The sequence below is a fragment of the Pseudorasbora parva genome, chromosome 1, assembly GCF_024679245.1.
Source record: "Pseudorasbora parva isolate DD20220531a chromosome 1, ASM2467924v1, whole genome shotgun sequence".
NCBI classification, from domain to species: Eukaryota; Metazoa; Chordata; class Actinopteri; order Cypriniformes; family Gobionidae; genus Pseudorasbora; species Pseudorasbora parva.
Window position 1 is genome coordinate 58,724,141 of NC_090172.1, and position 14,627 is coordinate 58,738,767.

At 44.3% G+C, this 14,627-nt stretch overlaps 1 long non-coding RNA gene and 2 other non-coding genes across 4 annotated transcripts; 1 reads left to right on the forward strand and 2 right to left on the reverse strand.

Annotated features, from left to right (window-relative positions):
- Positions 1 to 182: 182 nt before the first annotated feature.
- Positions 183 to 14,521, forward strand: LOC137078937 (uncharacterized). Of its 2 annotated transcripts, none has more exons than XR_010905375.1 (6): positions 183 to 510; positions 653 to 1,039; positions 1,593 to 1,767; positions 13,043 to 13,665; positions 13,792 to 14,086; positions 14,419 to 14,521. It is a non-coding gene; the product is annotated as an uncharacterized lncRNA (long non-coding RNA). The 2 variants fall into 2 exon arrangements; XR_010905374.1 differs by lacking the exons at positions 183 to 510; positions 653 to 1,039; positions 1,593 to 1,767 and adding exons at positions 11,378 to 11,705; positions 11,848 to 12,235; positions 12,790 to 12,954.
- Positions 4,057 to 4,220, reverse strand: LOC137088831 (U1 spliceosomal RNA). Its single transcript, XR_010907581.1, has one exon. It is a non-coding gene; the product is annotated as a U1 spliceosomal RNA (small nuclear RNA).
- Positions 4,831 to 5,021, reverse strand: LOC137088865 (U2 spliceosomal RNA). Its single transcript, XR_010907592.1, has one exon. It is a non-coding gene; the product is annotated as a U2 spliceosomal RNA (small nuclear RNA).
- Positions 14,522 to 14,627: the final 106 nt, after the last annotated feature.

The following is a 14,627-nucleotide window of genomic DNA, read 5'->3' on the forward strand; positions in this document are numbered from 1 at the left end:
CGGCACGATGGGGCAATGCTCTCTTTAGCCGCACGAATGGAGATCCGGCACAGTCTTCCTTAGTGCAGAAGCTGAAGTTTAGCAAAAGGTACTCAGCTGCCCACCTGCTGGACTCAAGGAAGAACCGCCTTATGTACTGCCTTTTTAGCTTGTGTTTTGTACACCTTGTCACATATCAACAGCACCTTGACGGCATACATGTTCCTACCCAGTGGATCCTGGATGCAATCACAAAGTATGTGACCCATAATGGTGTGCGCCTTTTACAGTACAGCACAGTGAGAGGGAGCAACAGTCTGGATGGCTTTCACTCTTTTCTGCCCATGGTCTGGAACGGGACACTGGAATTCAGACCGGGAGTCAGCCAGTGTCAAAGGTCAGAAAGGGAGAAGGCACATGGGGTACGAGTCTCCTCTGGTACGTCGACTGAACCAAAGGTGTCAGGAACTGTTTGGGGAGGTGGAGGAGGCAAACTACAGGCCTCCAGCTCCTGCTGTGATGAACAGATAGGTTTGCACTTTTTTTAACACAAATTTCTTTTTTTATATTTATTTATTTACAGAACGATGTGGTTGCTAAGTGTGTAGCCCTTAATCCTTTTATCTTTGTTAAGTTTCAGTGCTAATTTTGCAATAAATGTATGTCATTGCAGTTGGGTTGACAAGCACAGAAGAATTCTCTAAAAAAAAAACTTGCAAAGGGAAGCACACAAAATCATTGGCTAAAAGACCGGGCAACTATGCAGAGAGCTTTCCAGAATGAATTTTCACCAGCTGACCTCTCCTGGGTGAAGGAGGACACAGAGCGAGGACTATTTGGCCCTCTTCAGGTGTACCGTGATATCACTGGTGTACTGAAGAGGCGGCAGGTAATACGATCAGACCGGATGTGGATTTACCCACCAGAAAAGGATACACCAGTGGTACCATGCCAACTCCACATCTTTTCTTTCGGAGTCATGTCTTTGTGTGGCGACCCATTGGAGTGTGGGTCAAGGAAAGGATGTTTACCTCTACAAATCAGGCTACCACACCCCAGGGTATTACATTATCTAACCAAGTAAACCAAGTTAACGGTTAGTTCACCTAAAATGAAAATTCTGTTATTAATTCCTTACCCTCATGTCGTTCCAAACCCGTAAAACCTTCGTTCATATTCAGAGCACAAATTAAGATATTTTTGATGAAATCTGAGTGGTATATAACTCGTCCATAGAAAGCAATTTAACTGACACGTTCAAGGTCCAGAAGGTACTAAAAGACATCATTAAAACATCAGACGTGACAGTGACGTGCAGTGGTTCAACATTGTTATAAAGCAACAAGAATTTTAACGTCGTCTTCAGTACCTTTCTGGACCATGAAAGTGGTAATTATATTGCCGTTTATGGATTTCATCAAATCTTAATTTGTGTTCTGAAGATGAACGAAGGTTTTCCGGGTTTGGAACGACATGAGAGTGAGCAATTAAGGGACAGAAATAATTGTTTGGGGTGAAATAATGGGGTAAAAATAATGTTTTTTTTTTCTGTAACTGTTGCGTAAATACACCTACAGGTGGAAAAAACTACTACTGTTTTTTTGACATTGCAGGTTTATCACACTTGTGATGCATCCAGCTGGTACTGTATGCTGACTGCGGTCCTGTGCTGTGGACCATGCACTAAAGCAGCCAGGGGTGGTGGCAGGGGATGGCATGGGATTCTACCATAATGTGCCAATTCAGTGAGGCTCACCAAGCCATGTTCCCGGCTGTCCTTACAGAAAAGTGAGTACACTGAACATTGGAATAAACCTAACATGGATTGAATTAGTTGCACAAGCCACTGTTATATTGATTAATCACTCTTTACAAGGTGTGGAGTAGACAAAAGCATTGTGCCGTTTCTGAGAGGAACACCATGGTAAAGGTGTGGCGGCAGGTTCAGGAGAATCATTATGAGGAGTACCTGCACCGCAAAGATCTGTACACCACACTCCTCATGACACTTGTGAAGCCTGGAGTGGATTGTGTCTGCCCTTGGACACAAGTTTGAAGCTCCACCTCCTCCACAAGAGCTGCCTTCAGCTCATCTCCTTCATCACACCTTCCTGCTGTCAAAAGCCAGCAATGTGGAAGATTACAGGAGCCAGATTCTCTCCACTTTCAGCACGGTATTAAAAATAGACTCCACTAAAAAGATGCGCACAACAGAATTCCTGTGCACCTGCTCAAGTGAACTCAAATGAGTTAGTTGGCTTAGAATAATTATTCAGCCAAAGCACGGGTGAATCTGGTACCTTATCCCTCTCTGACATCTCAAAGTATTGACCCAGTATGAGGAAAGAGTTGGACCAGCCTGGCCAGGCTGATCCAGAAGAGGACATATCAAAGTGATCCAGAGATGGGTTGACAACATAGTGACTGCCACCCCAGCCCACATAACTCTGACAACAGAAGAGACCCCTGCAGCTCCCTCTCCAGCCTTTGTGAGTAATAAAGTTTACCTCTACTAGAATTAAATATATTAGCTGTTAGTGTTATTTTAAAATGCAGCCAGTCTATGCAAAGTCTAAGCATCTTAATTTAAAGTGCAATTACTGTGCTCTTCAAAGGGAGGATGCTTGTAGCTCCAACCCTTTGCCTGGGTTCCAGATTCAATTTTATTAAACGTAACAATTAGCCTCGTAACAATTTTATTAAAGAAAATCTAGGGGAAAATTATTCGTCAACGAAATTAACACTGCTTCAGCGAAAGAGGAGGGGGTTCAACTTCTGTCTCCTGCATCTGCAGTTGTCATGCTATCTTTTGAGGCTGTAGCTTAGTTAGAGGAGGTTGACTCACGATAATACCTATTGTTGTGATGTTCAGGTCCCCACTGTGTGGCACGGCCTTATCAGGTCTACCTCATCAGAGGAATCGCCGGGTGGGACTCTGACCGCAGCCTGGACGCCGTGTTTGGGGGCAGTAACTCAACTCCTTCTGCCAGCAGCTGTTTGGCGAGACGGTGGAAGAGAACTTCAGGGTTCTGGCCAACGTCTAGACAGACAAGCTGCTTGGGCTCGAATATCTGTTCAGCCAGAGCACAGGGGAGTCCTTTTCTCTTGAGGGCCTCATCAACGATGGTCCTGGGCTGGAGGAAGAGGTCATTCAGTCTGGCCAGGCCGACCTAGACGCCAAAGCAGACCAGAATGATGAGGACCATCCTGCTGTTGAACCCCGCATCACGTTAACCAGCAGTGAGACTGCTACAGTCAACCCTCCTGCCTTTGTGAGTAGAGTACCTAGTTGTCTGATAGAAGAGAACAGTGGCACCTCAGAACAGTGGAATTCAGAAGCTGGAGGCTTTCTGTACTGCACTGGTGGAGATAGCTTGACAGATCAGAAGCTCGTCCTCGATGCCTGGAATGCAGTGGAGGAGCAAGACAAGCAGCCACAGAAATATCACCAGCTGTACCGTACACACAGGGTCAGCACAACCGGAGTGCAATGGCTGAGCCTCAACCTGTCTGATCCAATCTGATCCATTGTACAGAACTTTGGGTGCTTTATAAATAAACAGAACTTGTGATAATTCTCGTTATAGTAATAACAAATATAGTAATATTACTTTATTCAAATAGGCTACTGTACTAAGTTTTCTAAAACTAAATGGTAACATACTACAAAATATTACAGTTTACTGTAGTTTATCAGTTCAGTATAGTTAATACTACAGTATGCTGTATCATGCATTAACAAAGTGTTGTAAATACCATAATATATAAAGTATACTACAATTTACTATAATAAATAATATAATATTTTTTCTCCTGGCTGGCATAGCACGCTGGAATTCAGTCAGTGTCAAAGGCCAGAAAGGGCTAAAGCACATGGTCTACGCATCTCTGGTTCATCGAATTAACCAAAGATGCCAGGAACTGTTTGGAGAGCTGGAGGAGTCAAACTACAGACCTCCGGCTCCTGCTGTGATGAGCGGATAGGTTTAGAGTATCTGTAAGTGCTCCTGATCATGCTCAGACCAGATAAAAGATACACTCCATGTATAATTCAGTTCTGTTTTTTGACCAGTAAATCAGGGGAGAGCGCGAACGCAGTCCCCCACTACCAGAAATTATGCAGTCGAGATTCCCACATTTGGGGAATTCGCAGGGGTCAGCACAACCGGAGTGCAATGGCTGAGCCTCGCCCTGGGTGAACCACCTTCATGATCATGGTGTCTCCCCTGCCAGGTAAGTATGAGTTCTCCATCCGGCCTGTAGTGTGGCCACTGAAGGGAACATCTTTCTCAGCCACGGTGACACTCACTTCACTACACACGGTTCATCACCACAATCTATTCTAAACCCTCAATCTATACTCTAAAAACAGCATGACCGATGACTGAACAAGATCCAGAGTTTAGAGTCATTCAGTCTACGCTGACTGTTGACAAACAGACCTTATGATTAGCCGAGAGTCTACATTTCCTGTACAGCCTACTGTAGATCTCAGTAACAATCATAGTGAAGATCTGACTCAACTCCACCAATCAGGCAAGAGACACGTGGTTCGCATGCAAAAAGATGCAGTTAGTGCATCTACCAGCAGGGGCAAACAGGACTAATAAACCCAATTGTGACCCACTGCTTTTGCACACAAAGGTTTATCATTGAGTTTCACATGCAGCATCACTACACAGCATTTAGTAACTATTATGTTTGTTTTCTATTCCAAACATAGACGTTCTACCTTTACTAGTTTTTGATCACTAACAACAATTTTACATGCCTCATAAAGAACAATAAACTGTACTACTATTAACCTCTGCTACCACACAAGATTAATTCATTTCTTACTTTGACCACTTTAGGGGGTGCACCGTTCCCGGAAGTACTGCAATACCGGGTCGATGCGTGGAGTGGACGGAGCAAGCCCCTATTCCATCTCCCTGTTCCAAAAATAAATTTAATATATGGTGCCCGGGTAGGGCACGTATCAGATATTAAACTGATAAGAACAGATACTACACTTGATCTTAGCCAAAAGGCCGAGAAGCGATACCCACAAATGGCCACCAGAAGCAACCACATTCTTGGAGATGATGGTAAGCTTAATTTTTTTTTTACTCAAAGTTAAGTCACTTAGGTAAGGCTTGTAGGTTCATTAAGCCCCATTACTTGAGCACTGGTCGTTCACAACGCAGATTTAGAAAAAGGCTCAAAGGCTCGAGAAATGGGTGTAGAAAGCTGTGGAAAGGGGGGAGGGTAAAGGTTTGGAAGAGAAGAGGAGACAGTATGAGGGGGGAGGGGTTCAATAAATAGACCTACAGCTATAGCTCACTACGGAGATGAAAGAACATTAAAATGTGAGTGGAGACAAAGGTAAGAGTGGGGGCACACTACATTTTAAATATCTGACCATATACTAAGAACATTTTAGAAGTTCCTTGCTCTGATAAAGAACATTCACTTTTCTGCCCATTCTACTTGATATTTGGTTCTGTTCAATTTAAGTCATATCAGATATACTGCTAGCCTAGAAATCTAGACGCACCCTAGCGGCAGCAAATTTAATCTGCCCGCAAGTGTCGTCTAGGAACCCTCAATACCCTTCTGAGCTGTGTTCCTCACAATCTGGACGGGCCAATCACATCATGTATAGAGTCTGTGGGCGGGGCCATAATGACGACGGCCGAGTTGCGTTTGCGTGCTTCTAGTAAACACAGAAACTGGCAAACGGCGGCGGTCTTTCGAATCAGCTTTGACTGCGATTCTGGAAGACTTGGAGTTGAGCTTTTCTCTGAGAAAAGAACAAAGAACGGCACTGAAGTCATTCTTAAGAAGGGAAGATGTCTTCGGAGTTTAGCCGACCGGATACGGCGAATGTTTAATCTGTCAGCGAGCTCTGTTTCACCTTCGTTGCTCTGGTTGGTGTAGCGCTATCCTTTCGCGTGCAGAGGGAGTTTGAAAGACAACCGTTTATCCGCCCCTCGGATTGAGCCCTGTCTATGGTGACTTTCCAGACCAAACATCTTGCTGTGGGTCTGGCTTGTCAGGCTAATATACTGCAGTACCAATTTGTGATTTAAAAAGATGAATGGAGAGCACCACGGCATGTTCAAAAGAAGTAACAAACTCAGCACGTTTCAATTCTATTTCTAGACCATTAAATTAGGGAAGAGTGTGAACGCAGTTCCCCACTACTAGAAATTTTTCAGTTGAGATCTATGATCATCCAAAGTCTACAGTGTAATTTCTTTTTTCTACGCTAACAAACAGAAAAATCTTTTGTGAAAAGACATTAAACTTAAGTGAGAAAAAGTTACTTACTTCTCACATCACATCTGGCTAGTAAATTGATGACGCAGTTACAGTACGCTACATGCTAGTTTGTCTTTTGATGTTTAAGGTGAAATGAAAACGGGAGACATTTGAAATACTATCAAATTAGTACTATGATAGTACTAATCCTATTAGATTGTGCTTCTAAATAAAACATTTAAGGAGACGGTCAAAGTTTAGGTTTTACGATCATTTTACAATAAGGACATGTACATAAGCTGAATATAAAGTACATTTGATAGAACATTAGACACCACTGATATTTGAAGTTAAGGTGGCTTAACTAATTGGCTGAAAGGGAATGCATTGCTAATTAGTACAATGGCCAGCTACATTTGAACTTTGGCAAATACAACGGCCAAAGTTTTAAATGGCTGGTGGAGAACCATGTCGGCTACATTAAGTAGTAAGTATGTTGCACTAAACAAAATCAAAATGTTCAGGATTTGCTCTTTTTTTTTTTTTATAAACAAATTATCTTTTAATATTTAAGTCTCCTTGATCTCCACATCAAAGAAAGCCGCCAAGCAAAAAAGCAAGCCAAGGGCACAAGGATCTCCTGCTGCGGTATGTGCAGCTGCTGCCACAGGTGTCTTGCCACCTCGAAATGAATGTGGACAGGGCCATTTATGGACAGGGTCTTTCACATCCCTGAAGATGTGGCAGTGGTACAGCCTGCACTAGACCCTTTAGGCTGACCCACAAGCAGGGATGGACCACGAAAGGAGGATGGGACAGGAGGCGTACTTCTCTGCGCGTCAGTGGCTGATGATGAAGGAGGAGGACATCACCACCAAGTAATGCACAATCTGTATCTAATAAGACATTATAAAGATGCTGTGTGCTGATGATGACTGATGTCCACTTCAGGATGAAAGTGTTGTCTTGCTGGTTTGACACTGACTTTTACAAACCTGTATGTTTGTCCTCATTTAGCGGCAGAGGATGCAAGGGGTAAAAATAAAACAAAAAATAAGTCTCCAGAAAAAAAGGGCCATCCAGATGCGAAACACAAGCCACGCACAGAAACTGCTACTCCACCCTTAGCAGTAAGTCCATAGTTTATAGATTACAATTACCCGTTACATCCTCCCTGGTTCCTGGTGGGGCAGAGTAAATGGGGGTGCCCTCAAAAATATGCTTAGGTAAATTAAAAATGTTTTTACTAACACACAGGCTCCTGCATCAGCTTCTGATGTTGACATGAGAGGACATCAGATGTGGCTGTTGCAGATGCTGATGTGGCTGATGCAGATGTGGCTGCTGCAGATGCTGATGTGGCTGATGCAGCACTTCAGCCATGCCTGGGCATGGCAACATCCTCAGCAGACACTGCACATTCTGAGGTAATTGTTCAGGGGTTGTAAGTCAAAACGGTTGCTAGATAAGAAAAACGTTTAGGTGCATGTGCTCAGTGGCTGTTATATAATGTTTTGTCTTTGTTATTCCACCAGGTGACTTTCGAAGGTTGGCACAAGATGTGGGAGGCTGCTCCTTACGGGCTCCCCACAGCAGATATCGGGTGGCTAAATGAGGTTGGAGAAAAGAGACTTTTCCAGAGGGCAGCTTCATATAAAGACAAGTACGGCAACACGAGGTGGAGGAAAGTCCTGAAGGATGACAGGATGTGGTTTGATTCTCCAGTTTTCTGGAGTGGTGGACGGGAAAGCCCCATCTACAGACTCCTTTTTCCACAGCGTTATTTTTTTGGAGACCAGAGTGTGGCAGTACAGTCTGCGCTGTCCAAGGTCTGACTGCCCTGCCCGTTCCAATCCGAACACCTTTCTGTACCGTTGTGGCTACTCGAAAAGATGGTCAGACAGATCTGCCACTTGTTCTCGCATGCAGAGATGCTGCAAAGCAGTCAGAGGAACGAGCCATTGGCCGTTTCCTCATGGGATGCATGTATTATAGACCAGCTCAGTTCAGCTCACAGAGCCATGTTCCCAGCCGTCTTAACATTACGGTGAGTTTCTGCATAATTTCACAATAATTGGAATTCTAAATGATTGCACTAGGGGGGAAAAATACCTAAGATTCACAGGCATCTAATGTAAGTGCTTTCGTTTTAGGCGCGGTGTGGACAAGCAGGTGATCCGCCTACAAAGGGATTGCACCGAGGGCCACACCATGGCCAAGGTGTGGAGACAGGTCCTGGAGAGCAACTGCGAGGAGTACCTGCACAGAAAGGACTTGTTCACCACCCTCCTCAGCCAGAACAGAAAACCTGGCAAAATCACAAGTAAGTCAGAGTTAACCGTTTAGTTCAGGGTTTTTCAACCCTGTCCTGGAGGACCCCCAGCACTGCATTTTGCTCTTGTCACTCATCTAACACACATACACGATTCAACACATCAGCTTATTAGTGGAGACTGCAAGACCTGAAGTCAAATAAGGGCGACATACAAAATGAGCAGGGTTGGGGGTCCTCCAGGACAGGTTTGAAAACCCCTGGTTTAGTTAAGTGTTTAGGCAGATTAACATACACATGAGTGCAGATTTCCATCGAACACCACCACAGCAGGAGCCTAACTTTAATAGGGACAAAAAGTAAGGCTTTTACAAAATAAATAAACAAAAAATCAGAACACTGCCACTACTCTAGATACCAAATCACAAAGCTCAATTTATTAAAATGGACTGTAATAGACAATAAACACTTTGACTGAAAAGGTCTTCATTAGGCAAAGCAAAAAGCACAGAAAGATACAATTTATATAAATATGATCAAAACACACAATGCCTCATAAGTAAACTAAATGATGATTACCTAATAGTTATTTTAAAAAACTAAATCTCAATTTTGTTTTTTATTTATTTTATTTGATGTTGCTTTGCCTGACAAAGACCTTTTGGGTCAAAACATTGTATCTTTGGGTGTGTGCTGAATTTGGCTTATTTATACAGTGCTTTATCTGGTTGAGCACCTGTCTAAAGTTTCTGTGGATGTGCATACATTTTCTCTTGTCATTTAAAAAAATAAAAATACATTTTTTTTTTAGCATCACTAATGAAGTCTGTCTGCGTCCGTATGTCGTTTTTTTTTTTTCTGCTTTCAGGAAATTTAAGCCAACAGTTTCAGCTTCCGCCACCAAGGAGAGAACTGCCCTCCCCAAAGTTGCTCAGGAAGGCTTTTCTTGCAGAGGCTGAAAATATTGAGGACTACCAGACGCAGATCATGTCCACTTTCAGCAAAGTCTTAAAATACGACTCCACCAAGAAGGTACATTTATTTAGTAAATCACAGTCTGCAAAATGCAAAAGAAACACTGAATTTAGCAGGAATTAGTGTCCTCAGCAGAGCACAATTTCTGTACTCATTAACAAATAGTAATAACACTTGACTAAACGAAAAAGCCGACACTGTGAAAAAAAACTTGTAAACTTGTATAAAATGTTTGAATCTCTTTGTTTTGAATTCATTATCAGATCTGCAAGAAACTTTCCGGGGATGGAAAAGGAACAGCAGAATGGTGCACCAACGTGGCAAATGAGCTGGGTTAGATCCTCATATCGGTCCTGACCTGTGAGGAATCCCTGGAGAAACTACGTCCAATGGCAGAGGGCCTGATGGAGAGGTACAGAAGAGCTGGTGAGGCACCTCCGGAAGTCATGTACGTGGACCGTGGCTGCTGTCGTGTCCATGGCGTGTCTTCACTGGAACAGCTCTTCGGTGAGTGGACAGACAGGGGTATGCTGGTGCGGCTTGACAGCTTACACTGGATCCATTGCTTCGATGCAGCCATGCGGACGGATCACCACCCTAAATACACCCTGTTTAAGTCTGCCCTCTCTACCGCGGTCTTTGCCCACAACAAGGACGACATTGCTCTTCTGGTGCAAGCGAAACGCGCAGGTCATCCAACCAACTATGCTTCCCTGACTGATAGCCAGCTGATCGAATTGCATGTCAGCAAGTTAGATCTGAGCCATCATGTCAGGAGGATCACAGGCGGTGCTCAGGAAACCTGCAGACGTGTCCAGAGTGCCATTGAGATCCTGAAGGGAGCAGCTGGGATGGATGAGAACCAGCTGCATCTGTTCAAGGACTCTGCGACAATCGACCACGTGTGGGAGAACCAGCAGAAGCACCTTGAGTGCATCCATGATCCACCGGGGAGGAACATGTACACCATCACAAAGGTTGTGACGCGTAATGGTGTGCGACTTCCACGATACAGCATGGTGAGAGGGAGCAACAGCCTGGAAGGCTCACACTCCTTTCTGCCGAACATGATCCCGGGGCCCCACTACGCTGCTGTCCCCTTGCAGGTGTATATCCTGGCTGGCATTGCACGCTGGAATTCAGACAGGGAGTCAGCCAGTGTCAAAGGCCAAAAAGGGAGAAAAAACATGGTCTATGCATCTCCTCTGGTTCATCGAGTAAACCAAAGGTGCCAGGAGCTGTTTGGGGAGGTGGAGGAGGCAAACTACAGGCCTCCAGCTCCTGCTGGTGATGAGCGGATAGGTTTGGAGTATCTGTTCTCTCAGTCATCAGAGCCTTTCAGTGCTCCTGAACATTACGCTCGGACCAGAGAGACACTTCAAGCAGATGGCGATGAACATGATGAGGTTTCTACTGGCGGGACAGAGGAGGAAGAGGAGGATGTGAGCTACAACTCTGACAGTGACAACCTGACACCACTAAGGAATAGCCTGCGCCTCACTGACCAAGTAGTGGCTACTGAGTTTGATCCCTGTGAGGAGGATGTGTGTGGTCCAAATCATCTGTCTGGGTACCAACACGTAGAGGAGCTGAGCAAAGTCCTTGTAGATTGCGTTGGAGGAGGGAAAGCTTGCTCTCAGTGACCATACAAGGCAGAGGGTCATCAGCGCCTGGAGCAACCTTGACCTCCACGACCGTAACATCCAGCAGTTTGACAGTCTCTACTCGGCACGATGAGGCAATGCTCTCTTTAGCCGCACGAATGGAGATCCGGCACAGTCTTCCTTAGTGCAGAAGCTGAAGTTTAGCAAAAGGTACTCAGCTGCCCACCTGCTGGACTCAAGGAAGAACCGCCTTATGTACTGCCTTTTTAGCTTGTGTTTTGTACACCTTGTCACATATCAACAGCACCTTGACGGCATACATGTTCCTACCCAGTGGATCCTGGATGCAATCACAAAGTATGTGACCCATAATGGTGTGCGCCTTTTACAGTACAGCACAGTGAGAGGGAGCAACAGTCTGGATGGCTTTCACTCTTTTCTGCCCATGGTCTGGAACGGGACACTGGAATTCAGACCGGGAGTCAGCCAGTGTCAAAGGTCAGAAAGGGAGAAGGCACATGGGGTACGAGTCTCCTCTGGTACGTCGACTGAACCAAAGGTGTCAGGAACTGTTTGGGGAGGTGGAGGAGGCAAACTACAGGCCTCCAGCTCCTGCTGTGATGAACAGATAGGTTTGCACTTTTTTTAACACAAATTTCTTTTTTTATATTTATTTATTTACAGAACGATGTGGTTGCTAAGTGTGTAGCCCTTAATCCTTTTATCTTTGTTAAGTTTCAGTGCTAATTTTGCAATAAATGTATGTCATTGCAGTTGGGTTGACAAGCACAGAAGAATTCTCTAAAAAAAAAAACTTGCAAAGGGAAGCACACAAAATCATTGGCTAAAAGACTGGGCAACTATGCAGAGAGCTTTCCAGAATGAATTTTCGCCAGCTGACCTCTCCTGGGTGAAGGAGGACACAGAGCGAGGACTATTTGGCCCTCTTCAGGTGTACCGTGATATCACTGGTGTACTGAAGAGGCGGCAGGTAATACGATCAGACCGGATGTGGATTTACCCACCAGAAAAGGATACACCAGTGGTACCATGCCAACTCCACATCTCTTCTTTCGGAGTCATGTCTTTGTGTGGCGACCCATTGGAGTGTGGGTCAAGGAAAGGATGTTTACCTCTACAAATCAGGCTACCACACCCCAGGGTATTACATTATCTTTAATTAGGTTAAGTAAATGGTTAGTTCACCTAAAATGAAAATTCTGTTATTAATTCCTTACCCTCATGTCGTTCCAAACCCGTAAAACCTTCGTTCATATTCAGAGCACAAATTAAGATATTTTTGATGAAATCTGAGTGGTATATGACTCGTCCATAGAAAGCAATTTAACTGACACGTTCAAGGTCCAGAAGGTACTAAAAGACATCATTAAAACATCAGACGTGACAGTGACGTGCAGTGGTTCAACATTAATGTTATAAAGCAACAAGAATTTTAACGTAGTCTTCAGTACCTTTCTGGACCATGAAAGTGGTAATTATATTGCCGTTTATGGATTTCATCAAATCTTTATTTGTGTTCTGAAGATGAACGAAGGTTTTCCGGGTTTGGAACGACATGAGAGTGAGGAATTAAGGGACAAAAATAATTGTTTGGGGTGAAATAATGGGGTAAAAATAATGGGTTTTTTTTCTGTAACTGTTGCGTAAATACACCTACAGGTGGAAAAAACTACTACTGTTTTTTTGACATTGCAGGTTTATCACACTTGTGATGCATCCAGCTGGTACTGTATGCTGACTGCGGTCCTGTGCTGTGGACCATGCACTAAAGCAGCCAGGGGTGGTGGCAGGGGCTGACATGGGATTGTGCCAATTCAGTGAGGCTCACCAAGCCATGTTCCCGGCTGTCCTTACAGAAAAGTGAGTACACTGAACATTAGAATAAACCTAACATGGATTGGATTAGTTGCACAAGCCACTGTTATATTGATTAATCACTCTTTACAAGGTGTGGAGTAGACAAAAGCATTGTGCCGTTTCTGCGTGACCGGACTGAGAGGAACACCATGGTAAAGGTGTGGCGGCAGGTTCAGGAGAATCATTATGAGGAGTACCTGCACCGCAAAGATCTGTACACCACACTCCTCATGACACTTGTGAAGCCTGGAGTGGATTGTGTCTGCTCTTGGACACGAGTTTGAAGCTCCACCTCCTCCACAAGAGCTGCCTTCAGCTCATCTCCTTCATCACACCTTCCTGCTGTCAAAAGCCAGCAATGTGGAAGATTACAGGAGCCAGATTCTCTCCACTTTCAGCACGGTATTAAAAATAGACTCCACTAAAAAGATGCGCACAACAGAATTCCTGTGCACCTGCTCAAGTGAACTCGAATGAGTTAGTTGGCTTAGAATAATTATTCAGCCAAAGCACGGGTGAATCTGGTACCTTATCCCTCTCTGACATCTCAAAGTATTGACCCAGTATGAGGGAAGAGTTGGACCAGCCTGGCCAGGCTGATCCAGAAGAGGACATATCAAAGTGATCCAGAGATGGGTTGACAACATAGTGACTGCCACCCCAGCCCACATAACTCTAACAGAAGAGACCCCTGCAGCTCCCTCTCCAGCCTTTGTGAGTAATAAAGTTTACCTCTACTAGAATTAAATATATTAGCGGTTAGTGTTGTTTTAAAATGCAGCCGGTCTATGCAAAGTCTAAGCATCTTAACATAAAGTGCAATTACTGTGCTCTTCAAAGGGAGGATGCTTGTAGCTCCAACCCTCTGCCTGGGTTCCAGATTGGCCTGACTGAGGACAAGCTGAGCTTAACGACAGAACAGAGGAAAAAGCTCATTGATGCCTGGACAGCTGTGGAGGAACTCGACAAACAGCCACAGAAGCTTCACCAACTGATCAAAACTCACTGGGTAACACCAACCAAGAGGGATGATCTTATTTAGGCTGCCTTAAATCAGCGAGTCAAGACGATACGCAACAGCTCAACAAGACATCAGTGCTCACTCTGTGTACACCCTGAAACTTCTGTGGCTGAGGTTAGTTTGCAGTACTCAGGCAAGCCCTGAGAAGAAGTTTGCAGTACTCAGGCAAGCCCTGAGAAGAAAACCATCACTGAAGCCTATGAGCTATTTCTATGTTAAATCAATTGTAATCATGTATAATATGGTGTCAATTTTATATGAATTTTTTTGTGTGATTGTATGAATTATGTGTGTGGCACCTGTGAAAACTAAATTTCTTAAACGGATTAAATAAACTTAACTGAACTGATGAGAGAGTTCAGTACTGCATATTGGCAGAGGACCCTGTTCTGAGCAAACTGGGTATTCCTCTTCTAAAAATGAACACTAAAACTATCCGTCAACAGGAGAAGGCTCATCAACCTGCAGTCAACAAGAATGCCATCTGCCATAACACTAAAGACTGCATCTTTCTCCAGCACTGTGCCAGCCGTCGGTCCTCCCTCTACCCACAGATCGAGTATGAGCACAGTCCAAGCAATGCAGGTAACAAAGTAGGGATGCACAATATTGGATTTTTGCCAATATCCGATATGCCGATATTTTTCAGCTCATT